This window comes from Egretta garzetta, unplaced genomic scaffold (genome assembly GCF_000687185.1).
Source record: "Egretta garzetta isolate BGI_Z169 unplaced genomic scaffold, ASM68718v1 scaffold53, whole genome shotgun sequence".
Taxonomy (NCBI): Eukaryota; Metazoa; Chordata; class Aves; order Pelecaniformes; family Ardeidae; genus Egretta; species Egretta garzetta.
This window is the reverse complement of record NW_009259312.1, coordinates 63032-90855: the sequence shown is the minus strand read 5'-3', so window position 1 is coordinate 90855 and position 27824 is coordinate 63032. Positions and strand designations below refer to the sequence as shown.

The following is a 27824-nucleotide window of genomic DNA, read 5'->3' as shown; positions in this document are numbered from 1 at the left end:
TCTATGGAGCCCAGAGAAGACTTTCTGTTAAACAAAAGCATAGACTTTTGAAAAATCTGGATTTGTTAATTTTCAGATTTCCCGCTGTTGCTTATCCTGTACATGGTTATGGGAAGGCCTCGAAACTTGCTTGATGCATTTCTCGTCATTGATTTTATTCTTCTTATGCTTTTAGAAGAGGAACTTATTATTTCAAGAGGAACTTTTTATTATGCTTCTATGCTTTTAAAACAGGAACTCATCCATTTCCTCTCAAAGTCATCATAGGGATGCAGTCATTTTTCACATAAAAGCCTACTTGTAGAAAAGTTTGGAAATATATGCAGTGATCCTTTAATCCTCTGTGAATACTTTTCTGTAAGTTTGAAAGCCTTAATTCTATGATGACAGCTTTGCAGTCTTCTCTTTAATTGCTTATTGCTCTGCATTCATACCAATGCTGTCCTTTTTAAGCATACCTACACAAAGCAAATGTAAAATTATCTCTAAATATTACTGCCATACCAGTCCAGCATTATGAAGTATTTTTTTATCTCCAAACATAAATCTGTGCTTCATAAAGTGTTACTTTAGCATATGTACTCCAGACACTGTATTAGGATTTATACTTAACTGGCTTGGGAAGCACATGTGAATTTATAAATAAGAACCTATGAATATATATTTATCTTTTTATAAATAAATGTACATACTTTAGGCTTCCAAGTTAGCTGAGGATGGAAAATATGATAGAATTTTTGCTGTTAGGTGAAAATTATGGCCATGTAGATATTTTTCTTTAACATCAAATTAAAAAAAATTACAATACAGATTAATTTTTGTCCAAAGTTTAATGGTATGGTGGAGATAACACTAACTCTTTCAGAAAAGAGACTTAACACCCCATACAGAGAACTAGCAGCAAGTTCTGGTATTTGCTGCATAATGCATATAATCGTGGAACTTTGAGAGAAGATCTGCATTTTGGTGAACCTGCAAAATAAAATCATATTATAAAGAACATCTGTTGCAATTCAGGATACCATGACAGCCACAGGTTTGAATCAGACTTTTCAGAGCTAGTTTAGCTCACCCATCTTTGGTCATTAGTTGATAGAGTTCTAATTCTTCATAAACTGTAAAGCCATCTTTCACAATCAGTTTTAAACTTTCAATGAGGGAAGAGTCTCCATACATGCTTTGGATTTTAGGAAACTCAAATAGTTATTGATCTGACTGAATACTTCTGAATGATGCTGTGTTACAGGAGGGTGGAGGATGGGCATACATTGCGCTTGCATGTTGCCGTCTGGCTCTGGCAGAGCCTGAGTACAGAAAGATCCCTAAATGGAGAAAGGCAATTTCTGATGATCCTCTGGGCTCATTTCCACAGATTTGGGAAACATTCTAGCAGGCTTACCCTGCAGTTTAAGGAAGAACAACACAAGCTGGCATGTTGCCCTTGGAAGTGCCAGTCTCTGGCCTAGAATAGTGAAGTATCATAGGAGTGCAGTTCTTTTAAGAGGTGGAGTGAAGTTTTTGTGGTTTTTTTTTTTTTTTTTTTTTTTTTATCCCTTCTGATCCTGAAGCGAATTGACCAACTGTTGCCTGCACCATCTGCTGTCATGCTGCTGTCTGTCAAAGGCATAAATGAGGGTACCCTGTTCTTCTAACCCATGTAATCTTTTTTTTTTTTTTTTCTTTTTGATGTGGGATTAGTGATTCTGTGTGGAATCACCATCCTTGGAAGTGTTTATATACCGATGGGTTCAGGCTGTGAACAATGTGGTCCAATTGATGTGAGCTCTGCTTTTTTGGACAACGTAGCATCCAGTGGCCTCTTCCAGCCTGAATTATTCTGTGATTCTATAAATTTTCTCATATTTTATAAGTTTTGTTTTATTCTTTTCCCTTTTACCCTATAGAATATTGGTTAAATTTCTTGTATTGTAATAACTGTTGGGAGTGGGGTTTCCTTCTTGGTCAGTCTTATGGCTATGTCGTGCTGTTTTCTTTACTAACACCTTTTTCTAGACCTAAAGTTGTTAGGAAGATCAGTTGCCTTCAAACAAATGTCAAATAGGTACTCTTTTTGAAAGTCTATTGAATTAACATTGGATTGACTCTTACGCTCTTCTGCACTTTTGGCATTTGCAGCAATTATACCTATGAAAAAAATCTAACTGAAAATACAGCTAAACTAGACTGGAAAGCTTAAATTAATCTTGCAAATAAATGAATGCAGTATGTGCAGGGCAGTGGGGATTAAAGTTCTTAACCTTTTACAATATTGGGAATAATAATTGTGGAAGTCAAATTAACAAGCGAGATGGAAAGCTGTTAAAGTGGTTCAGAATTCAAGTATTATAAGGTTCGGGTATTGTAATGAGCACTTCAAAATGGAAAGCTGTGGTGACTGATGCCTGGTATTAGAGGTCAAAGGAACATGATTTTATGCAATTATCATATGAGAAAGTGGTTCTTCAGTAGCAGCAGCAAATGGCATAATGTTCAATTGAATGTCATGCTGTAGGGTTTGGTTCAAAAACATACAGCTCATATCCATTAGAGACAAATTGGTTACCAAGTATTTAATTTATTCTAAAATAAAATATTTGACTATTTAAAAAAAGAGAGAGAAAATGAAAGATACTCTTGCCTTAAAGTGCCATTTGCTGTCCTCTTTAAAAATCGATGTAACAACAAAAAAAATTTTTTGTTAATTGCTTTTTATCAAACTTGAGTCTGTAATGAAGCATCTGTGTGCTGTGATATAAGGATATATTTTACTTTTGCCTGGATACAGCTTTATAAGTATCTAGCAATGAGTGCTTCAGATGTGGATAATTGGTGGTTGCCTGGTGAATTCAGCTATTAGGTTTATTGTAATATTGTGTGCAGTCAAAATTGTTTATTGAAACGTTGATTCATTTTAAGGTAACTTCTGTCAGGCAAAATATTTCACAAAGTCATTTCCATCTTCCATTCTTTCTAGTTGGCATGTATAGCTATATCTAGTTACAGATGTATAGTATAAAAATATATATAAAATAAAAACTGAAATGTATGAAGCCATTATGAGCATTTTCCTATAAACTAATCTAAAGATGCCAACTACTGAAAACACAACAGCTAGCTCAAGTTTATTGTATTTTAAATTAGTTTGGAATGTTACTGTAGTAAATGCTATACAGGAGCTCCAGCACTAAACTCTAGGTACTGTTTACTTAAAATATTATATGCTGTTACTGGAGAGGCATGCCAGCTGCTCATAACATAAGAGTTACCTTAATGAATAGTCTATGTGGGAATGCAGCAGTGTTAATTTAAAGTTTAGATGTATTTGCGTGCACCTAATATTCCCTGAATGTACGTGTTGTAACAACTACCCGGAATTTGGAAGCTGCTAAATGTAAATTTTGCAAATTATTTTCTGCGGAGCATGGTATTTCTAGTGGAAAAGACAATGTGGCCTTGCTGCTTTTTATTTTGCTGATAATTGTACCTGTAGTCTATATAAAGAAGGAGAAAAAGAATGTCATAGTAGATCTAAGCCTTTTTGGACCAATGTTCAGCACAAGCCAATTTCATGCAATCCCATGCAATTACAGCCTCAGAAAAGTCACCGATGTGTGTATGAAGCTTTTTACCTCACATTTCATGTCTAATTGGAAAGCTGAAGCTACCATACTTTCAGAATGTAATGAAACATTGGACTTCGTTAAAGAAATCTTGATTTTATCGTAATGTGTGAGATGCAGTCAGATTTGTACTTACCTTTTCAAGTCTCCAATGCTTCTATCAAAACTAAAACAGATTTTCTCAGCACATACAAAAATCTAGTGGTCTCCTGAACCTTTTCTTTCATCCTGGGCAATGCTGAGCATGTGCTGCCAAACATGAGCGTGCCACTTTTCTGCAGCATCTTTGCTGTGCAGACAGCTGAAGTTGGTACCATGCACAGGTGTTGCTCTGAAGATAGATGGAATAATACCACTGCTGAGCACTGGGGTCAGGCTTTCAGCATGGATCTTGCATACCAACAAAATACATTTTTAGAGAAAAATAGAAATGGCATTATAATTTCCAGTCACTTTCAAACCTAAATATTGAGACTGCCCAGACATAACCGGGTAAGATAAATAGCTGTTGCTAAAGTAAACAAATTCCGGCTGGAATCCTGAATACTAATTGTTATTTTTGTCTTGCTATTACTTTGTGTATTCAGAACTCGCCATATATGTGCTGTTTTATTTTTGACCTTGATTTTCTTCCAAAACCAGCCTTGTCTCTGGAAGGGACAACATGTCTTCCCTGTGCTTTATTTTTTCAAATAGTAAGTGGTAATAAAACAAAACTTCCATCTATCTATGTGGAAAAGAAATTATAACACAGGAAGCAGTGACACAGCCACCACAGCTGGAGTTTACAGCTCCTGTTTTTCAAAGTCTTTGTCGTATGAATTTAGTCAAGTAAAATTGCTTTTGGCTGTATAAATTAAAAATGTAGAAGGAAAGGGGAAAAGAACCTTCAAAAAATAATCTTCCCAACTTCTGTGATATCTTAATTTTTTTGAGCAGCATGACCATTTACCAAGAGGAGTATGCTATTTACAGTGTTGAAAATTAAGTAGACTGCCCTTGTACGTCTTTCAAAAAAAAAGGAAGGAGATTTGCATCTCACATTCTTGGGATTTTTTTTGGCATACAACGTTGTTCTGAAGGACAGGCAGAAAAACCAAGATGAAAGAATGGTCCCAGCAGTTTCAGTACTGAACATATCAAAGACTATCAACAACACTTCAAAAAAAAAAAAAAGTTAAAAACGTCAAGCTTTAACACCTGGAAAACCAAAATGAATAATGACCAACTGGCAGCCATAACTAATTTTTTTTCTTCCCCCTAGCTCAAGCAAAGGGTTTCTGGTTTTTGCACTGAACTTGCATTACATCAGTGTACATTTAATTCCTATAGTGTCACAAAGCTCATAAAAGTAGAGTGCTACAAAATATTGTGCAAGAAAATTAGAAGTAGATTACATGTAATCCTTGAGTTGCTTTTGGTATAAGAGCCCAGCTGGTAACAATCTTCTGTTTCATATCTTTAAGAGGGCATGTTTGATGTGGGAAATCCTGCAAATTTGAGATGCAATTGAGACACAAAGTTGTGGTGGTGGTGTAAATGAAAATGTAAGTACAGCTTCCGTCGCATCATTCCTGGCCCTGTGTTGAAGGTAATGTTATGTAATAGCAATCAACTTCTAGTTCCTTTTTTTCTGGTTAGGGACTGGTTTTCTGTGGGTTTTTCTTCCTATTTGGAAAACGGTCTCAACCAAATAAAGAAAAAAAAAAAAACCCATACTGGGCAATGAAGGTCTCCCTTAAGACAGTTCATAGTCCTTAGGGGAATTTGGGGTTACATATGACTTTTGCCTATTTCTTCTTGCCGATTGGGATATCATCACAGCACTGTGTGTGTCAGTGAAGCAGTACCCTGTACCTAGGCTAACTGGTTTTGTCATCCTTTAGGCCATATACTAATAGTAAAATGTGCCTAGGTTTCATATGAGAAGGCTTAGTATATTCGACTTTGAGCTTTGGTAGCTGAACTAACGAGGCAGCTGTTTGGATTGGAGGGTGTTTTGAACAACGATTACCACTCAATAACAAAATGGACCGTAACTGTGGAAAACTCTTTTGAGAAAGTTTAACTGACATTTAAAAGAACAATAAAAAGATAATTGCTAGGAAAAAAATAATCAAAAGTTGTGCTCTGACATTGCTATGATGGTGTGACAAGAACAGTGGACAAGGGAAAACCAATGGACGTCCTCTATCTGGACTTCTGCAAAGTCTTTGACACTGTCCCCACAACATCCTTGCCTCTAAATTGGAGAGCTATGGATTTGATGGGTGGACTGTTCAGTGGATAAGGAACTGGCTGGATGGTCGCATCCAGAGGGTAGTGGTCAATGGCTCAATGTCCAGATGGAGACTGGTGACAAGTGGTGTCCCTCAGGGGTCTGCACTGGGACCAGTGCAACGGTAAAAGAGAGCCAGGGATGAACTTTGTTTGGATTTATGCCATAGATTATTAAAGAAGTCAAGTTGCCAGAAGGTTGGATGAGAAGTTCTTTCACGCACTGAAAGTTAAAGGCTAGAAAGTGAAGAGTAGATTAAACTTAGTCTCTGCTTAAATCCTTCAGCCTTTATTGTTTCATGTATTTTGTGCTTTATGGACAATTAGTTCTTTATGTAGTTAGAGACTTTCCAAAAGTGACTATGAATTTGGATGCTAATTGTTTTTCTGTCTTATTAATCTGGGGCCTTTGAAAATGTCTTGAGATATCTGTGCAGATATGAGAGTTGGGGTTGTTCAGCCTGGAGAAGAGAAGGCTGTGGGGAGACCTTACTGCGGCCTTTCAGTACTTAAAGGGAGCCTATAGGAAGGATGGGGACAATCTTTTTAGTAGGTCCGGCTGTGTCAGGACAAAGGGTAATGGCTTTAAACTAAACCAGGGTAGGTTTAGACTAGATATAAGGAAGAAATTCTTTACAATGAAGTTGGTGAAACACTGGCACAGGTTGTCCAGAGAGGTAGTGGAGGCCCCATCCCTGGAAACATTCAAGACCAGGTTGGATGGGGCTCTGAGCAACCTGATCTCGTTAGCATTTTCCCTGCTGACTGCAGGGGTGTTGGACTAGATGACCTGTAGGGGTCCCTTCCAGCCCAAAACATTCTACGGTTCTATTCTATGATTTCTCATTTAAGGTACATCTTGAAGCAGTGGAAATCTTTCCTGGGACAGGTATGACACTGGATCACCTTGAGGGGAATAAAATTTGGTGTTGTGTTTTCTGGACTTATTAATTTATTCAAGAAAAAATAATCAGAAAAAAACTGATACTAGGTAGTTTTTGCTAGCCTCGAACTCCAAAGTAGCAGATATTAAAAAAAAAAAAAAAAAAAGACATAACCATAGGAAGGTGACCATCAGTGAGGTGATAGCTGTTGGTCCTGCATGTTTGTAGCTCAGTGCAGCTGTGCTCACTAAATGATAACTCTCAGTGTTGATGAGCCATAGAAGTGGTAATGGGAAATTGAGCTGTGATGGGTTGACCCTGTCTGAATGCCAGGTGCCCACCCAAGCTGCTCTGTCATTCTCCTCTTCAGCATCAGCTTGGTGAAATTACTTTAATTTATTACCAATCAAATTAGAGTAGGAGAGGATAAAAAAATGCCTGAATCTTAAAATGTGTTCCCCCCCACCCTTCCCTTCTTCCCAGGCTTAACTTCACTCATGAATTCTCTACCTCCTACCCCCGAGCAGCACAAGGGGATCGGGGAATGGGGGTTGCGGTCAGTTCATCACATGCTGTCTCTGCCACTCCTTCTTCCTCCTCAGACTCTTCCTCTACTCCAGCCTGGGGTCCCTCCCACAGCAGACAGTCCACGAACTTCTTCAAAGTGAGTCCTTCCCATGGGCTGCAGTTCTTCACAACCTGCTCCAGCGTGGGTCCCCTGCAGGGTCGCCGGTCCTGCCAGTAAACCTGCTGCAGTGTGGGGCTCCTCTCTGCATGGGTCCACAGGTCCTGCAAGGAACCTGCTTCAGCAGGGTCACAGTCTCCTTTGGGTGCATCCCACTGCTCTGGTGTGGGGTCGTCCACAGGCTGCAGGTGGAGATCTGCTCCCCCGTGGGCCTGCCTCACCATGGTCTTCATCATGGGCTGCAGGGGAATCTCTGCTCTGGCACCCGGAGCACCTTCTCCCCATCCTTCTGCACTGACCTTGGTGTCTGTAGGGCTGTTTACTCTCACATCCTCTCACTTCTCTCTTTCTGGCTACTGTTCCCCTGCAGGGTTTTTTTTTTTCCCTTCTTAAATACATTATCCCAGGAGCGCTACCACCATCGCTGATTGGCTTGGCCTTGGTTAGCAGCGGGCACAGGGAAAGCTTCTGTCAGCTTCTCACAGAAGCCACCCCTGTAGCTCCCCTGCTACCCAAACCTTGCCAACCAAAGCCAATACACAAGCCATGCTGAATAATAGGGTTTGGTAATATTAGGTAACACTGTATCAGTTTGGACCAGGTTCTGATAAATGTTCTGATTTTCTCCAAACACTTTTCAGTGGTGGTGTTTCAAAACTGACTCTAATTGTGTCTGGTTTTCACTTTGGTATACCTAAAACAAGGGTATTTAATACAAGCTGCTGAGACAACTGCTGTGGTCAGGTCCTCAGGTGTTGGATAGCACAACTGTGTGTTATTCTGCAAAGTTATTCTGGACAGCTCATAGTATTACTACATGTAATTACTACATAGTATTACTACATTACCTATGTAATTCAGTAAGTTTTGAGAAGGCTGGAGAAAGTAGTGGAACAAGGTCTTTCTCATGTTGGTAATGCTTTTTATGCAAGTGAAGTGCTAGTTTGTATTTCTTGAGACTTTTCCATAACACAGACAATCTCTGAGGCTACAAAACTTCATTTCCTTATCCCTCTTCTGTGATACAGAGATTCTGAGATTAAAACAATGTGAAGCAGTTCCTTGAAATACACTCAATATCTGGAAGTATTTAGAAGTTATTAAGTCTTGGTCTGTAAGCAACCAGTGTTCATGTCCTGTGGGGGAAGGGCGAAAGGCTCCTTCAGTACAGTATTAGTTCTGTTTCAAAAGTTTAGATGAAATTCAAGCTTCTCCAACTTCTCTTAGGCACACTGATGTTTTGCAGGTGCTTAAATTCAGATGAAGAAAGACGATACACCCTGATGACCATAAAAACTACTCCTTTGTGTAGTTTTGGTTTCATCTCCTGTATCCAAAATGCTTAGTGTTCACACAGTGCAAGTGAATTAGGTGGTTACTGGTGGTATTGGCTGTACTGAACATATTTATTGAAATAACTGGAGGAAGATTGGGAAGGTGGGTTAACATCTGTGACAATACTGTGCAGTATCAGTTGACAACTTCTGCTATAGAAAACGTTAAAATAGCATTTTTTCCTTTTTAATCCTTATAAGGATATTCATCTGTTTCATTCTGCGTGCCACCCCCTGCATTTTGACTTGCATGGTGGTAATCAAGAATTACTACTGAAATTAAATCCACTGTGGTTTCCATATGGAAACATTAGATTTTGGTATTGTGCAAATAGAGTTCTCTCAAGTTACCCAATTTCTTTTTACAAAATTGTATTTTACAACTTCTTTATATTTTCTGTCTTCTTATTGGCCATTCAGCAAAGCAGAAAGATTCCTTTTTCTCATCTCATAAGCAGAAAATAGTCTCAAATATACTGACTTTGCTTTTGCTAGCAACAAGGTTGGAGCCACGAGTCCTTCTTCTCCCCTTGCCTCTGCTCTCAAAGGTCTGTCCTGCTGTTCCAGTCACAGGGACAGGACAATACCACCGTACACAGTGCTAGGCCCACTGGCTCAGTGTCCTGGGCAAGAACTGTTCAAGCTAAAATGTTTAAGCTAAAAAAAAAATGCCTGGTTTTGGTACCGTACAGAAGTAACAGATTCTTATCATCATAGCCATCAAGTGGGGGCTGCTCTAACAGGAACAAAGGACAGGAAAAAAAACCAAGAGTAATCATAGTTAAAAGGAAGAGGGATTGAGTGAACAGCAGAGCACCTATGATTGTTTACTACAGGAAATAAAAGTTGTAGGTGTGTAACTCTTGCATCTGTGTGGATTTCCAGTGGTTTCTGTGGGGAAAAAATAGATGTTAACCTTTAGCTGTCCTTGAAAAGGGAAAAGGAACAATTGGGGAGCATAGGAGTCATGTTAAATTAGATGATAACATTTGGCATAGATAGTCTGTCTATAAAAGATGCATTAAATAGTTAAGCTTGCATTTAGTGTGAGTTGGTTTTGAAGCAGAATTGTGGAAATTCAGGGGCTGTAAAATGTCAAATATAGCAACATAACATCAAAGGGACATGAGAACAGGGAGAAAAAAGAAATGGATATCTTTAAAATATATTCTTCAAATCTGACAACACCCTAAAGATTTCTCTTCAGCTTAGATAAATGGGAATTGAAGAAGTTTGTGTTTATAAGATTGCTGCAGTGAGTTAGTAGCTTATGATATACTCGTTAAAAACAAAATCAACCCTTAAAGATCACTTTTTAATAACAAAGTATTCAGCACAATGGAATTCTCATATGGTAAACAAATGTCACTGAAAACACTTGCTTCTGCTTGCCTGTCATACCAGGTAGAGAGAATCAATACGAAAAAAAACCTGGTATAACTGGCATGTATTATAAGTAAAGCTGTCTTGGAAAACCACATAATGTTTCACCAAAATAGACTTATTAGTATTCAATATCATCAATCATTTCACTTAATCTTGGTTTAGCAAAAAGTCAATACACCATATTAATATTTAACACACAGTATTGAGGGTGAGAAAGGAACTTCAAAACATCTTTGACTTAAACTACGAACAACATAGAGGATCTCAGAATGCATAAAAACGATGCGTATAACTCAGAGAGATGTGGATGAATCATTTTGTAGTTTTATTTATAGCCGTTGTACGCTTCTGTTTTGCTATTTCATTTGACCAAATGAATTGTGGTTTTAATTTCCAATCTGTTTCTTATTCAGTCTTTCAACACGCTGGTGACATTTTAATTTGACTATGTGCTTAATATCTGAAAGCTGGCATTAGAGGGAGACCCTGACTAGTGATAAATACAAAGATTGAAAACAGTGTTATTTCTGAGTAGCTGCTAGGACTTTCATGAACAGATGGTCTGACCCTGTAAGCGTAATTATATCATGATCCTAATTAATCACAACAAGTCTGACCTGTTACTGACTCAAAAAGTTATTTCAGTTAGAGATTCTTCTGTCAAACTTTGATTTTTTTTTTTATTATTTTTTTTATTTTATTTTTAGTATTTCATTTCTAGGTCAGATCTGGATAAAGATAAGCGTGCAATCATATGTTGGCAAAGTTGACACCAGTTATTGCTTCATGTAAGAGCACAAGACTTAAAGGTGATCTCTTGAACTGATGAGTCCAACTCTCTCTTCTCAGCAAACACTTATCCCATTTCTATGTTGTATTCTGCTGCTAATGTCAATGAGTTTTCTTTCCCAACAATATATTCAATAATTCAGTAAGTCAGCTTTTTAGCAATTTATTTATCTTCCCATCCATCACCAGGAAATCATTATCATTTTAGCCTAGGGTCTAGGTTAAATTCATTTATTTTCATTCCTAAGTCCCAATTAATTTCTTTGACCATTTCTTTTGAGAGTTTACTTGTCTGATTTGTCTAGGGCTTTTTTCTATTTGATCCTTCTAAAGACTTATAATACCCTTCCTGTTAGGACTTTATTTCTCCAAATATTAATGTACAAACTCTGACTAGTTATTAATTTTTCTGCAATTTTTATTCTATTTCTAGTTTTATCCATTGGGAACTTTAACTGTTATAACTTAAATGTCAAAATACCATGTAAATTACTGCTTCCTATTGCACAGTTATGGTTTTCTACTCTGAAAAATTCGAAGGTATGGTGGTCAAAATATGAGCAGAGAAAACAAAAATATAGCAAATATGTAATGTGTATTTTCATTTTTTGAAAAACCCCACTCTGTAACTGAGATTTTTTTTTTCAGCTTTGTTCTTCCTTTTCTTTGATCAAGTGTTATTAAAGCAATGACATGAGGTAAATGTGGCTATAGCTCTGACTATGCATTTCCTTTGTTTATTGTGTCTGGTTTAGTCTGAAATTCTGCAAAACTCTGAAATGGTGTAGCATAATGGTCAGATGAGGTGCTCCCATTCTTTGATCCAGTAACTTCATCTAGCTGTGAGTGGGAGAAACTAGAAATGAAATGCTGTAAATGATCAAGCCCCTTGAGAAGCTGAGGCATTTTTGAAGGAAAAAGAGCATATTTGTTTCATGATCCTGTCATTCCTAAATATGCCAAATATAGTAGTTAAACAAAATGTGCTAACGTACATTTTTTGACATTTCAGGTGTTTTACAGTCAAAAGCTTATAGTAAGCTTATAGTTACATTCCTACAGTAATAATAAAATATTCTGAGGATCACAGCAGCTTCCAAACAGTGAGGAAGAAAAATATTTTCTGTGTCTATCTGTTACTTTACAAACATAGCATAAATAATTTAATTCTAGCTCTAATGCATATTCTCCTCTTCTAGACCTTCAGAATTGCACCTGCCACTGTTTTATTTCTCTTGTCTCAGGGTGGTCCTTGGAAAACAAATGCCTGATCTTTGAAGTTCAGAAAAGAGGACGTATCAGCTGTTCCTGTTAGATAGCTTTTGTCTTTTTGGAGAGAATAGTTCATGTTCTGCAGATTTCCAAAAAACTCTCCTAGGTTCAGCTCCCTACCTTTTCTAGTGTCAGAATTGCACCTGCCACTGTTTTATTTCTCTTGTCTCAGGGTGGTCCTTGGAAAACAAATGCCTGATCTTTGAAGTTCAGAAAAGAGGACGTATCAGCTGTTCCTGTTAGATAGCTTTTGTCTTTTTGGAGAGAATAGTTCATGTTCTGCAGATTTCCAAAAAACTCTCCTAGGTTCAGCTCCCTACCTTTTCTAGTGTAGTAGAAATCTGATTTTTTTTTTTTTTTTTTAACTGAAACATCATCCTGCATTCCCCCTGTTCAATGCAATGATAAAGTTTCCGTGGGGTTTTTCCCAGAGAAGTGGAGATATTTGAACTGGGTTTGGCTGTTGCATAACAGGCATACATTCTTCTGTTGGCATTGGAGTATAAAAGTTTATCTCCATCCCTTTTTAGATTCTTTGTTAAGCTTATTAACTGTTGTATATGGAAGTTCCTTATTACAAATATGTTTCTGCCTTGTAGGTGCAACTTCTTCGTAAATCATTGCTCAAACAGCAGGAGGAACATACTAGGATAGCCCTGTTGGAACTTTTTTTTTTTTTTTTTTTTTTTTTTAATGGACAGGTTAGATGAGAACACAATAAGAAAGTTATTGGCTTTTTATTTCCATTCCCATTTGCTTTTGCCTTTGTTTGTTTATAATTCAATGCTTTCTGTTGCTCTTCATTTTTTGTTGGATTCACAGCAGGACACTCATACTAGAGAAAAAAGTGATGAAAAAAAGTGTTAACTTCTGAACATTGCAAAGAGAGAGACTACTTGTCCACTTTAGACAGGAGATCTTTGATAAATTAGATGGCAGTTTAAATGGCAGACTATTTCTAAATGTGAGAATCTTAATTTTTGAGGAATGATGACTGGTAACTATAGCTGGGAAATGTGAAACTTGGATCTTCATGTTGGTATTTATGCAAATGTCCTATTGCAGCTTAAGAAGCTGGTAAAGTCTTGTATTTAAAACTTGGAAATGCCCACATATAATTTGTTAAAATCAAACAATGTTTCTGTAATATGCATAAAGTAATGTTCTTCTTATCTTCTTTAGAGTTTTAATACACCCTCTATTTTACTAAAGAGCTTGGTTAAAACTTCAGATTGATTTGAATAGCTTTCATCTCTCTTTAATTTCTCCCGCCTTTGTACTTCCCTGAAACTGAAGTAAAGTTTTGATTTGAGGGGCTGTAAGTATTTAAGGTTGCATGAACTCTGTGAATTGATGCAACGTGAGTGCACCTGAACCATGTGGACAGTAACAGGGTTGGAATGTGCCTTTGCAGGATCACATTGTCTGGCCACCTGCATATTACTTATTTGCTGCTTATTTTTGCAGTGGAAGGTTGTTGCATCACTGACAATGTCATCCCGTGTTCTTCATTCTCCTTTCATACTCTGTCAAGACAATAACATTAATTTTTGTCCATTTGAATAATATTTGTTGTCACATGGAAAGAGATCTTGTGACAGGCATGGGCTTTGTTTAGCAAAAACACTTCTAAGAAATGGCAGTTTTGAGAGACTTGACTTTACAAGAAAGAATCGAGTAGCTAAACTATTCGAACCCACATTTCTTTATTTCAGTTTGACCATTTGCCAATGCACTAGGCATGTGATAAATGAAATTAACTTTTCATGGTGCAAACTAAATGCTCCATAAATACAGTGTTCAAACTTTCTTTCCATTGCTGCCTTTTTGTTTTCTGAGTGATTCCAAGCTCTTTGATGCATCTTTGTGCTTACTGCGGGAGCATTGTACGTGCCTGTTATTTTGGTTTTGCACTCTGATGTCGCTAGCACATAATAAAATGAGCTCTTCTAGGAGCCACTGCCTCTTCTAAATACATCCTGCAGCAGAGCAGGGGGCTGCTCTGCTTGGGCACAGTCCCTTTTGGCAGTTGCTGAGCTGGCTGGGACCAGCACAGGGCAGTCAGTGTCCTTGTTCCACACAGGGCACTCTGCAGCCCCCACCACTAAAATTCTGCCAGTTATACCCAATACTGTGATCTAATACCTAATACTGCGATCTAAAGAGGAGATTCCACCTGTAAAGATATTGCTGCAAGAGAGTGCTCCAGATTGATGAATAAGGTGCAAAGAAGAGGTAATGTGGTTAGTGTATGACTGAGGCTACTGCTGGGGCTTCCTAAGCTGGAATTACTGGTGTAGTAGAGGTCAAAGCTCTTCCTCTTACTTAGGCAAAAGATTGGAATATTGTGCAGACGAAATCGGATAATTTTGACAACTGTTAAAAATCCCCAAAACAAACACACCCCTCTCTATCTTTCCTTCCCCTGCAAAAAATAAACCCACCAAAAACCCCAGCAACCCACCACCAGACAAACAAGCCTCAAAGACCCTGCACTTAAAGACAGTATAATTTCTGCATTAAGATGAGGTGATCAGACAGGAATAAAAAGGTCTTTGTAAATTATTAAAGGTCAGGAGGTTATCTATCCATGAAAATGCAGATGCAGTCCCTGGAAGTATCATCCCTATGTTTCTTTTTTGGCATAAGTGTTCATGACATAAGCCCCAAGTAGTCATCTTCTGGGCATCCTTTTTAATGAAAAATGAGCACAGAGTAGAATTGAAATAGAGATGGGCAAGGACCATAACCCATTGCGTCTTATGTAGTACATATCTAGTGTAGGAAAAACAAAGCATGAGTGGATTTGATTCATTTTTACAGGTAGCTGTGTTTAAGTACCACATAAAAAACCCCTGTATGTTTAAACTAGGAACTAACATTGGCACCACTTTTTCATATGTCAGGGAACATACTCAGGAGGCAGAACTAAGAAACATTCTGCTAAAGCAGGGTTTATAGATAGGAGGTCCATACTGCAGCTTGCTGGCAGCATCCAAATCGTATTTATTTCACAGTGACATTGTGGCCAAACAGCCAAATATTAGCACATTATCAGAAATTATTACAGTGATGTCAGTCTGGTACCTAATTATTAAGGGATATCAAGGAGGAAGCAACTGCATAGCCTTAAGCTCCATCCTTTTATACATAAAAGAATTTGTAATTGGTAAAATTAAATGCTTAACATACAGATTAAGGGACATTCTATGTTTTCTAATCATATGAAAACATTTAGTGTGATTTCGTGATCCTGAGGAGGATTGGTCACTGCTGAATAAACCAGCATAGAAAGTTTGATGGAAATCATAGAATGTTTTGGGTTGGAAGGGACCCCTACAGGTCATCTAGTCCAACACCCCTGCAGTGAGCAGGGACACTGCTAACTAGATCAGGTTGCTCAGAGCCCCATCCAACTTGGTCTTGAATGTTTCCAGGGATGGGACCTCCACTGCCTCTCTGGACAACCTGTGCCAGTGTTTCACCAACCTCATTGTAAAGAATTTCTTCCTTGTATCTAGTCTAAACCTACCCTGGTTTAGATTAAAAACATTACCCCTTGTCCCGTCACAGCTGGACCTACTAAAAAGATTGTCCCCATCCTTCCTGTAGGCCCCCTTTAGGTACTGAAAGGCCGTAAATCAGGTCTCCCCGCAGCCTTCTCTTCTCCAGGCTGAACAACCCCAACTCTCTCAGCCTGTCCTCATAGGAGAGGTGCTCCAGCCCTCAGATCATTTTTGTAGCCCTCCTCTGGACCCGCTCCAACACTTCCATGTCCTTCTTGTGCTGAGGGCTCCAGAGCTGGACGCAGTACTCTAGGTGAGGTCTCACCAGAGCAGAGTAGAGGGGCAGAATGACCTCCCTTGACCTGCTGGCCATGCTTCTCCAGATGCAGCCCTGGGTATGGTTGGCCTTCTGGGCTGCCAGTGCACATTGCTGGCTCATGTCCAGCTTTTCATCCACCAGCACCCCCAAGTCCCTCTCGGCAGGGCTGCTCTTGATCCTTTCTTCCCCCAGCCTGTATTGATACCGGGAGTTAATGTTTTGATCAGGTCTATGACGCTTCAGCTTGTCCTTGTCAATGGACAATAATATCTTAGAAGTTGTCCTAGCACTTTTGCTATCTTATTTCTGCCAAGATTTTGTAAATATCAGCTGCTCCAAACTGTACAAGATCACTGTTTTCACTTTTCATGTCAAAAAGTGCTTAAAACCATTTACGTTAGGCAAACCTTTCACAAAATGCTGCATTTAGTTTAGTATTTTACTTGCAGCACAGGTTACAAAATGTTAGACTTGATTCTCTAACTGACTTTTAAGACAAGGCTTAATGCATCCCATTGCACATACTGCATTTTGGGGCTGTAAATTAAAAATCTGTGTATTTCTTGAATTTTTATGTTTACTGTTATGTATGGAGGCCTTCCTTATGCATTAGGGCCTCCAAGCCAACTCTAGCAAACCTTTAGGGAAGAAAAGGAACACATCTCAAATCGCTGTTTCTTCCTATGCTTATTAAGAGAAATAGGTCCTAAAATATATTCTATAGGTTGTCAGATGACATTAAAGCAGTCCGAGAGAAGCCAGCTTTCTTCCTGGATGCCGTATTGTGATCTCCTTGCTGTGACTCTTAGATGTGGTTTCCAAGCTTTGTTGTGACAATGTTTCAGACTGAGGTGGGCCAGGCCCTTATCTCAACATGCAATAAGCCCTAGTAGCCTGAAAATCCTCATTTGCCAGACAAATACTAGGATGCAGAAGGAGATAAAAGGCTTGGGAGCATCTGTTTACAATGGGATATAACTGATTGTCGTGTTAGTAGTATGGCCCAAGGTTGAAAGCAGGTCAGGGTAAACTGATGACTTTGTAGCAAGGTTTTTCCCCCTCCTTTTTTTAACCCTGATATTTTGCCACTCTGTTAAACCAAATAGATTTAATATTTTTGCCTCTGCTGGATGATGAGGTTAGAGAGGTCTCATTAGCCGTGTGAAAACTAGGCTTCGGAGCCTATAAACGGCATCATCTGCCACATATTGAGTCCCTGCACTCATTACTTGTGCTAAAATGTAATTGACTTCAGACAAACACTAGAAGAGTGTATCCATGGCACTCATCTGCCTTTCAAATCATGCAGTTTCTAAGGGTGGTTCCTTTCTTCAGACTTGGGCTCTATATGAAGAAAGTGCATTGTTTTGGCACTTCCTGGTCCTTTCCCCATATTTTTTAGAGGGTTTGCTTACTGTATTTCAGATCTGGAGAACTTTTTCCTCACAGTATTACTTTCTACATACAGTCTTAGTATTATTTGTGTTTGAAAATGTAAATCCTACTTAATGAGATGGATGTTAATAATCCAGTGTTTTCTGACCAGTGATGTTTTCTCTAAAATCATGTAAATTATAAATGGACTGGGTGTAATGCCTTTACTTTGCATGCAAATATGGTCTTCATTCTTTTCAAACAAATATACTTCCAGATGTTTCTATAACACCTCTGATAAATGAACAATAAGTAATGAATACAAGAGCCTAGGCTGGTCTGTCTTTCTCTGCTCCTTTCCAGAGTGCTAAAGGAGAAATCTCATTAGCTAAGCCTGGCAGGAGCTCTGTTGTACTTAACTGGTGATCCTTCACATAGTCTCACTCCTCTGCGCCATTTGGAAGGTCAGGAGCAAAGGGTGAAAAACATGATGAGTTTTCAATATACATAAACGCAGCTGGAATCTGGCAGATATTTACCAGTGGAAGCACAATTTATGTTCTATGTAGATAAATGCATTATTTCTACTTCTATTGCACCTTTGTAGCTTTTCTTACCCCCTCCTTCATTTTATTACATATGAGAGACTGCAGAAAACTGTTCTGTAGGCCAGCTGTCTTGAGAGGAGGGGAGTAGGGTTTATGTGCTTGTGTACTTTATTTATGAGAGGGGTTTTTTGGCCTCTGAGTAGTTCACCATTGCTGCTTTTTTTTCTTCTGGTTCATTTTTCTATTACTTATGGCTCAGTTAAGGTTACAGATGTGTTCTAGTGCTTGGGAACTCAAAGGGTTATGTCTGAGTTTATTCCTGGGGAATAGACAAATGTTTTATGAGTAGTCAAACCATTTTAGCCATCTGACTGTCACTGCTTAACTTATGCTTTAACCTCTGTTCACCCAGGGATATTTTGCATTAAGGGACAGGGCACCTTAAGTTCAAATCCTACTGATGATTCAAATGAGGAAGAGTTATGCAGGGAGGGATGTTGAGAGGGTGAGGAAGATGAGCCATGTCTGAGTGACAGCTGCCTTTAGTTCACCTCAATATTACGAAGTTTGCACACCACTTCTCTTCTAGCTGTTCACTACAGAAGGAGGGACGAGTGCTATACTCTAATGTATGCTTGTTACTTGTCCTTCTTATGCTTAACAGGTCTTTCTTGTCCTGTGGTGTGTGTGGTCTGCCAAGAATGAAAGTAGATGCGGCTTTAATGTAAGCTTAGGTGATGCTGCTGAGGTATTGTTGATGCATACTGGTTTTCCTACCAGTAGATAATGGGCATTGGTCCATGGCTCTCTGCTTTTATGCTGTTGAGGGCAATTGATCTCAGTAAAGACATTTTCAGAATGTAACAGAAATATGATAAAGATTTATCTTGAAATATACAGTGTGCATTTAATCAAAACACCTTTAGTGTTACTCTTTATACAGATGCAAAGCACATCTTGTACAACAGTATAAAATCTAGCTTTGTAATTAGCTTTTGCTCATAACAGTATGCATCAGGGGGTGAAAATATCTTAACAGAAAAAACAAAGTAGCTGCCTGAAATCTTTCTTCTCTTTTCTAAATAGCCTCTTTTTCTTAGTATGAAACTTGTTAGAGCAAATATTTTAAAGTGAAAACAAGGTGGTGGTATCATGTGGCCAATAGCCAATTGCTTAAGTTGTGTTTTCTTGCTAAGTTGAATGTATTTTTGCTGTCACAGCTTATTTTATAACAGTGTGGAAAACCCATGAAAAATGCAAAGTTTTTGTTTATTGGCAATAGCTTTTGTCTTAATGTGTGTGTTTTAAACTTTGCAGTTTTACAATTCAGTGCCTTTTTTCCATTGTGTCTTTAATACTTGCTGAATTCTCTAGAGAGTTAAGCTAGAGGAAAAGGGAAGACTGAGACAAGATTTTAAGCGAGTAAATGTTTCAGAAGGGATGACAGAAAAGGTCTGTGCTAGGAGACAAAGTAAAAGCCAGACATGTTTCAAGGAGAAGATACTGGAACACACCCGTAAATGAAACTGAGAGGAGTCAGATGAGTAGTGGCAATCTTTCTTTGGTTCGAAATCTAGCAGACAGTGGAAAATGTGTAAATTTAGTAGTGGACAGAGAAATATTGCAGGTTATGAAGGGCAAGGCCAAATTTCTGCCTTCTGGGATGACATTATGAATAAGAACAAAATTGTTTTGATTTGTAAAATTATAAAGGTTGAAGATGATACAATAGAATTTTTTGGGTGGTTTTTTTTTGGTCCTAAAGACACGAGGAAGATTCAGTAGAGTCTTTGGTAAAGGAAATAACATCTGGATGTTAATTCAGTGAGAGTAGGAAGCAAAGTTATAGACAAGAGGAGAAGACTTGGGATAAATAAAAGCAAAATTTGGACCCGAGAAGAATGTTGTCAGAACCACAGAAATGCAACAAAGGACACTTGAAGGACTGACTTTGTAGAAGCATTCCATTATGTCCTAAAACTTTAGTGAAAGCTGTGGTGTATCCAGCAGCTGACAAGACAGACAAATAAAACAGAGCCAGTAAGTGAGCTGAGAGAGACAAATCTGTGCAATATCCAAATGATAGTTATGTTCAAAGTCAAAATTAGCAACAAGAGAGGCAAGTGTGATCAGTCATGTAGTTTTGAGATGCTTCTGAGGAAATGTGGGAAAGCTATAAATAAAAAATGGGGCATTTGGAGAATTGGGCTTAAAACTGAAGAAAAGGGTATAGCTAGGCTGCTTACAGGGAAGGACTAATATATTAATAGCAGACTAATAGCAGAATAGCTAAGAAACGTGTCAAGAAAAGGATCCAAATATAGAGTCTGTAGAGGAAGAATCCAAATGCTATATTTACTTAAATAAAAACAAAGAGGAAAACAAATAACTTGTTCTGCACAGCTTCCACATTCCCCTGTAATTTCCATCAAGGGTGCAGAATCAATACTTTAAATAAAGTTTGGAAATCACACACAGAATCACAGAATGGCAAGGGTTGGAAGGGACCTTGGGAGATTATCTAATCCAACCCCACTGTTAAAGCAGGTTCACCCAGAGAAGGTTGCACAGGACATCATCCAGGCGGGCTTTGAATATCTCCAGAGAAGGAGACTCCACAACCCCCCTGGGCAGCCTGTTCCAGTGCTCTGTCACCCTCAAAGTAAAGAAGTTCTACCTCATATTCAGCTGAAACCTCTTATGCTTCAGTTTTTACCCACTGCCCCTTGTCCTGTTGCTGGGCACCACTGAGAAGAGTCTGGCTTCATCCTCATGGCATGCCCCCTTGAGATATTTGTACATGTTGATTAGATCCCCTCTCAATGTACTTAATGCAAGGGAGGTGTTCATCTGATCAGATCATGCAGAAGTTTTAACAAAACTCTTGTGGGACTGTTGCTGCTTCTTGCAAAGGAACATATTTAAGGAATTTTCAGTGTTATATGTGGAGAGGTGAGCTTTTAAAGGCTAAAGTGTTTCACCTTTTCCTTGGTTGTTATAGCTATCCTTCCTCCAGAAGTTTGAGCTCTTCACTTTAAGGAGCTTTGATTTTTATAGAAACTACTCAGGAAGGCTTTAAAAGAATTCTGAGCTATCACTGGATGTATTATATTATGTGTCTTTTTTTTTTTTTTTTTTTTTTTTTTTTTTTTTGTTCGTTTAGGTCTGCTGGAGACTTATTAGTGTCTTATAAAGGGCTAAGGATAATCTGTCTTTCCTGTAAAATTCCTTTTATTATTTCTTACCTCTTTTTGTAGTAAGCTTAATAATTCGTCAGACCAAGTTGTCATTTTTAGCTGATGTTCTTTCTCTGATGGCATCTGTATTGAGGATTTTGCATTGACAATCAGAAGGTGAAAAACACTTATATATTGACTCAATTTCACTGTTTTTTTTCAAAGAAATATGCTATATATGTTAATATAATTGGTGATGTCAGAAAAGTTTGGTAAAGGTTTAATGAATTCAGGACTCTAATGTATCTAAATCTGAATGGAAATTTTTATCAAACCGTAGATATAGAGCAGCAATAATTCATCTAATGTTGATAGCAATTCATTTGGTGTTAAATCATTATTAAGATCTCTCTAAATCTTTAAATCTGTAAAGCTTTCACTAATAAATAGCAGTTGTCCAAGCCAGTTGCTATTTTTATTTGTTATGCTGTTTTATTTGTTATTATATCTACAGTAACTGGGATATAAACTTGTAGTAATTGCCCTACTGGAGAGGAGCTAGCTTGTGATGCATTTCATCTGATTCAGGGGAAAGTGAGTCTAGGGGCCAAATGCTTTCCTGTTTTATCTTGTGTGAAAGAAATACTTACCTGAAGTTTGGACACCAAACATTGACTCAGGATTCCAATTACATTTGTGGATCAATTACAGGCTTCCTGTGCTGTTGTAACAAGTAATTTAAGTGATACTTTCCTTCAGTTTCTCCTGTATATAGTGCTTTGCCAAGGCATTGCAAAGATGAAATCCGCTGCTAATTTGTGATCTGCATTGATTCTGCAGCGTGAGGGCCATATTATCACATAGATGAGTTGTCAGAAATCTAATTATATAAAATTATATAAATATAATTATATATTATCTAATTATGTTTTCCTGAATAACTTCACAAATATAAACTCTTTGTTTCAGAAATTAAACTTGTATGCCAGCTAAAGCATGAGATTGACAGCCAGTAGGGAATTGGGTTGGGATAAAACCAGTTTTTGTATTGCTTAGAGAAATGTACTTTTCTTTCATTTCAAAAGAAACGTGAATCATAGTGTCTGTGAATTCAGCATGTCTCATATGTAGAAGTTTATTTTAGAAACTATGCTCTTATTTAAAAATGGAGTGTCAAATATATGCCTTAATGAAGGATGCCTTAGGGTATTTCTTGGCTTTGATTTTCTCAAGCAGGAGTATTGATTGAGTATTGATTGACTGACTATTCTCCACCATGAAGTAAATCCTCTCTCAGAGTTATATCAGAGTCACTGGACACCTAGAAAAGGTGGAGGCACCAGGCATGTTTCTCTAGATAAGGACACATTATTTAGGCCTTCCTAACATATTGCCAGCATTAATTTGTAACTTCCCAGGGTGTAGCTGTGTGGATTTCATTAGCCAAATGGTTATAGTAAAACATAGGAAAACTTACACCATTTTCCTTGTTACCATTTGTATGTGAAAAATATTCTTTGCTCTTCTACTTAATTTCTTCATTTTATATAAAGACGTGTGGTCATATTTTTTGAAGACTGAACAATTTTTCTCTTTGTGAGCCCTGTAGTTAAATGTTTAACCAAACTCTAAATGAAATTATGATTTGTATCTCAGTAAGAGATAGCTTTAAGTCACAAAGAAAATGTGTTGTAGGCTTGTAAGGTGTGTTTGTGATGAAATAACATCCTAATTACTTATTAAAGTGTTACATAACAATTTGCTAATTACCTATTTGTAGAATCATAGAATTATAGAATGGTTTGATTTGGATTGATGAGGTATCCGGAATTAATTTCAGCTCCAGTGTTACATTCTTTTACTGATTACTTGTAACTGTGAATTTAGCTAAAAGATATATAACTGTGTGCTATAAACATTTAAAATAGTACTTTATTCATCCAGGGATTAATTTAAAGAGCATGGTTAATTCTCATAATGCGTGAGAGTGGACTTAAACTTGGGCATTAGGCTTTAGATGGAGTTTTGTTTCATTGCAAATCGTAGCATTGGACTGACATCTTTAAGCCTAAGAAGAATCTTTTGGTTCTGGGACTTAGAAATAGGTCCCATGTATGGTATATCCACTGCATGGCAGCATTTCTACAAAAGGAGAGCTCTCTTTCTAGCATGGAAAACGTTATAGAATTACAGAGAACCGATTCTGAGGTCTGCCATTTTTTTGTTCTGCCATAAGGGACAATAAATTGTGTCTTAGTCATGTCTGCCTTAGTCATTTCTGATACATTTGTCTAATGTATTCTTTCCTTCTCCCGCTCCTTTTAGTAATTAGCAGTGTGACAGTCACTTAAATATACTCCAGTAAATCACGGGTACTGTCTCTAGCTAGCTATTGGATGGATGCGGAATTAAAACCAAAAAACTTTCTTTAGGCTTTTGCAGCCCAAATGTCAAAAATAGTTTTGGAAAAGCAGCAAAAGAGAAAGGATCATTTAAGAAGGATCAGTACCAACTGTGCGCATCTCAAATTTCTGGTAACTTTTTTCTTGGCCATTTTTCAGTGTTTTATTATAGGGTACGTCCATGAGATAAGCCTAAACACAGATATTGGGCATAAAATCTCTATTTCTTATTCATGACTGAGAACTGGGCTTTAGAGGAAGTATCAGCTTCAATAGCAAAGCAGGATAAAGGCAATTGACAGGTGGTCTAATGAACGCCTCTCCCTATCAGTGTTGGAACAACTGAGTTATAACTTGTAAAACTGTGTCCACAGCTGGACTTAATTCTCAGTGTGGGAACATGCAGGTGCCCAGGCAGAATCAGGTGACTATTTGTTTTTTAAATACACCAGACCATGTGCTAGCTTAAAAACATTTTTATGGAAAGCATGGATGTAGCTCAGTATTTGGTACCTTAATAGTGCTGGCGTCAGTGAAATAGGTACCATGTAGTCTTTAGGAGACAGACCTGTCAAAATATTTCATCTGTGGTTTAAACATATCTGCTTTCATTTTGAGCTGAGACTGACATCTGTCAGATTGTGTGGTATGGGGGAAATGTGGTTTAAAAGTTACAGGAGCAGATGGGATTCCGGGATTTCAGATGAAAGTGAATGGGAAGGTCTTTAAACCAGTAAATTCATTAGGTTTTCACTCCATTGTTAAGCCTATTGAGTAATGTTTGTGGAGATTAAGAATTCTCAATAGAAAATAAATAAATGGAGAAATATAAATGTATAAATTGCAGCAGTAAAATGCTGATTAAATTGATGAATGCTATGGTCAGGATTCCTCTGTTCTACTGGTCCCATGTATCTGCTTAGTACTTGGGAAACTTTATTATAATTTGCTATCAATTATATTAATCATGGTTTCACGAAGGATCCGTTGTACCATTATCTAATAATGGCAGATCAAAATCCGTATTGCAATTGCAATCTTTCATTTTCTGTGTCATAACTGAAGCTTACTAAAAAAAATTGTGTTAACTAGCATTATTTTGTAAAAGAAATTATTTTCATGTGAGGTTTATTAGCACCAAACTCTTAATATCATTGTCTACATTATTGTCTTCCATAAAACATAGTGATGAGATACTTAGATAGCAAAAGTTTTTGGTTTTATGCCAAAGTTTAAATCAGCATTGTAGAGGTGAAAAACTTTGTTATAATACTAAATTTACTGCTAAGAAACATTTTTAGAAAAGCATATTGAAAGATTGAAAATTCAGTTATATTAGCAACAGTGTCTCTTTAAAAATGTCTGAGTAATACAGGTCTGCTCATAAATGTTCAGATTCAGTCAATGGCCAGGTTAGGGATATTACAGACTTGAGGAATGATCTTTTTCTTTGTACTTTCTTACTGTATCTGTAGTTCATATATGCATTCTGCAGATTTAGTATTGCTTGCGTTCTTGAAATCCTAACCCTAAGAAATAAAAGTAAAAACTACTTCTATACATATATTATGTGGAAAAGTTAGGGGAAGTTCATTGTTAGGCAAGGCCTTGTGGTTAACTGAGCATTATATATGACTGTTGCTCTCAAAGTGAGATGTGCTGTCTGCCTGGCTGACTTGCCAGTTACTGTCAGCTGTCTTTGTCCTTATCTGCACACATAGGGTGAGAATTTGAGTGGTGTTTGACAAGCGTAAACAGTCTTGAGGTGTTTGTGATTATAACAACTTTTTTTCCTAATGAGATTAATGTTCTCATCTACTTTCAGAGGAAATTTGTTTTGGTGGGTTTTTTCTTTGTTTTTCAGCAGAAATAGAAACCTAATACTATATGAAAATACAAAACAGGGAGACAAGACATCTTGTGGACTTAACAATAGTGACAGGAAGTCTTAGAAATTTTTGAGCGGTTACGAAGTGCTTACTTAACTGCTGGAATTAAGGAAGAAAGTTGTAAGGAAAGTATCATAGTACTCTTATTTGATACCAGTTCAGAAATTTGTAGGAGGGTGGGGAGGCAGAGCATGGTGGCACCCATCATGTCCCTCCAGACAGAGGGAGAGGTGACTCAGGTTTGCTGGTCCTCTCAATGTGAATTAAGGTGCCTGCGCTTTAAATTCCTTAACAGTAGGAAAGCAGCTAAACTCTTGCTTTTCCTGGACAGCCATGGCTTATTGCTGCTTGAACCTCTCCTGGCTTATTGCTGAGAGGTCACTTCCCGGCTGTCCCTGACTGTATTTACCAGGCAGAGAGAGTCAGTATCCCTTACCAGCTCCCCCAGGCAGGGAGTCATACAATCATAGAACTGTTTAGGTTGGAAAAGACCTTTAAGGTCATCAAGTCCAACCGTTAACCTAACACTGCCATTCCCACTAAACCATGTCCCTAAGCATCTCGTCCGCCTGACTTTTAAATACCTCCAGTCAGTATCCTCAAGGAACTTTCAACTCAGAGGAGATCCTGTAGTTCCCTTTGGTTGGAGAATGGTGTACAAAACACCAGGTCCATAGGTAAACAAAGGCTTTTATTCCATAACTAGGCTCTTTAGTAGCAGAAATGCTTATTGTTCACCATGCATGTGGGATCTATGCCTTGTGTTATTTTTTAGAGACACAAAAGGCAAAAGAGTAAAACAAAAGGGGCGTGGGGGGGGAGAGAGAGATCAGTCACTGGTCTGGGTTCTAGCACTAGTCCAGCCAACAGGGGGTGCATCTGTCTTCAAGTTCCCCAGTCCCTCAGCTTCTGGGCGGCTTTTATCTGTTTCTTAGGCACCCCCACCTACTGCTTCATGTGCTAAATGGAGCGCATGCTCTGTCTGGTGGTCTTTTGAGTTGGTGGGTGTATTGAGTCGATGGTCGCAATCTCACCCTGCCAGAATTACCTTTGGACTGAGAGTTGGTGGCTTGTCACTCAGACCACCCTCTCTGCTATGTCAGCAGTTCTTTTATCTGTGGAGTGTTTGAGACATGTCTCGGAAGGGCGCAGGGTGTCTCTAACTCCTGTTCCCTTATCAAGTCCTGTCCTGTTATCCGCGTTCCTCAGAACAAATGCTTCTTTGTGTCAGGGGTTACAAGTTAGTCTTGGTGTTAGGTCTTCCAGCTGGTCTCCTACAGCACCTGAATGTTCGTTCTAGAGTACTGAAGCAAAGTACTGTTGCAGGAATAAGAGCAGAACTGAAAATGTGTAAGGATGGATTAATTATGCTTATTGCATTGCAGTCGATGAGCTCAGGCAGCAGTAGATTGCTAATACATGGTTAAAAACAGCTCTGCTGCCATTTTGCAATCAAGAGAATCGTCAAAGCAACCTAAACTGTCTCATGTTCTCTTGAGCTCTAAAATCTGCAACTATATTCAGGGAAACATATGAAATCCTGTTTACTGAACATAACATATATAACTTAGTCTTTTTCAAGATATTTCCTAGAGTTCCTATAGACTGGATATCATTAGTGACTGCTGTTCCATGCTTCCTGTAACCACACCCAGGCCTTGGGGATGGTCTGCTATATTCTTCTGTTTCTGGGGTTTTTTTTCTGTATCTGCCTCTGTACTCTTGTTCTCTGTTATTTGTAGACGTTAAGACCAAAGCAGCATTGAATGAGGGACTTTAACAAGAAAAAGCAGAGCTGTCCAACTAGAGAGCATAAGGCCTAGTTTGGAACTGCAGAAATTTCCCAGGCAGCATAAAAAGAATCTTGTTTGATGACAGGGGGGGTTTTGTACACTTGAAAAATGCTGTTTAATTTGGAAATATGTAAAGAATGCCCAGTGAGGGATAAATCAGTATTATGTAGTATGGGTTTCAATGCATTGACGAAAATTACGAACGATCTATTTCCAAAAAGAAACTTCAATATAAGCTTTTAGTTTTTCTTTTTCAGAGGTTGCTTTGCTGGAATCTCATTTCTAGCAAATCTTATGTTGTTTGCACCTACAGTTTTTGATCTTCTGTCCATATGCCAGCTGCCAGGAAAACACCAAGCCCACAAATTACTGATTAGATACACAACTCAAAGAACATGAGCTGCTACCATTTGGAAAGCTCAGCGCTCTTTCCAAAGAGTTTGCCCCATTTGAACCATACCAGTTTTACATTCACTAATGATATATTGTATAGCTTGTTTGGCAACGTGGAGTTTATCATAAATAACTCTTTTGTTCAGTTCTGAAGTCAGGTTAACAAATGTAATTACA

General features: G+C 38.0%; 1 long non-coding RNA gene across 1 annotated transcript; it reads right to left on the bottom strand.

The window, feature by feature from the left end:
• Positions 1-7700: 7700 nt before the first annotated feature.
• Positions 7701-26412, bottom strand: LOC118452028. Its single transcript, XR_004841666.1, has 3 exons — positions 26401-26412; positions 11023-11027; positions 7701-7811 (listed from the first exon to the last, which is right to left on the bottom strand). It is a non-coding gene; the product is annotated as an uncharacterized LOC118452028 (long non-coding RNA).
• Positions 26413-27824: the final 1412 nt, after the last annotated feature.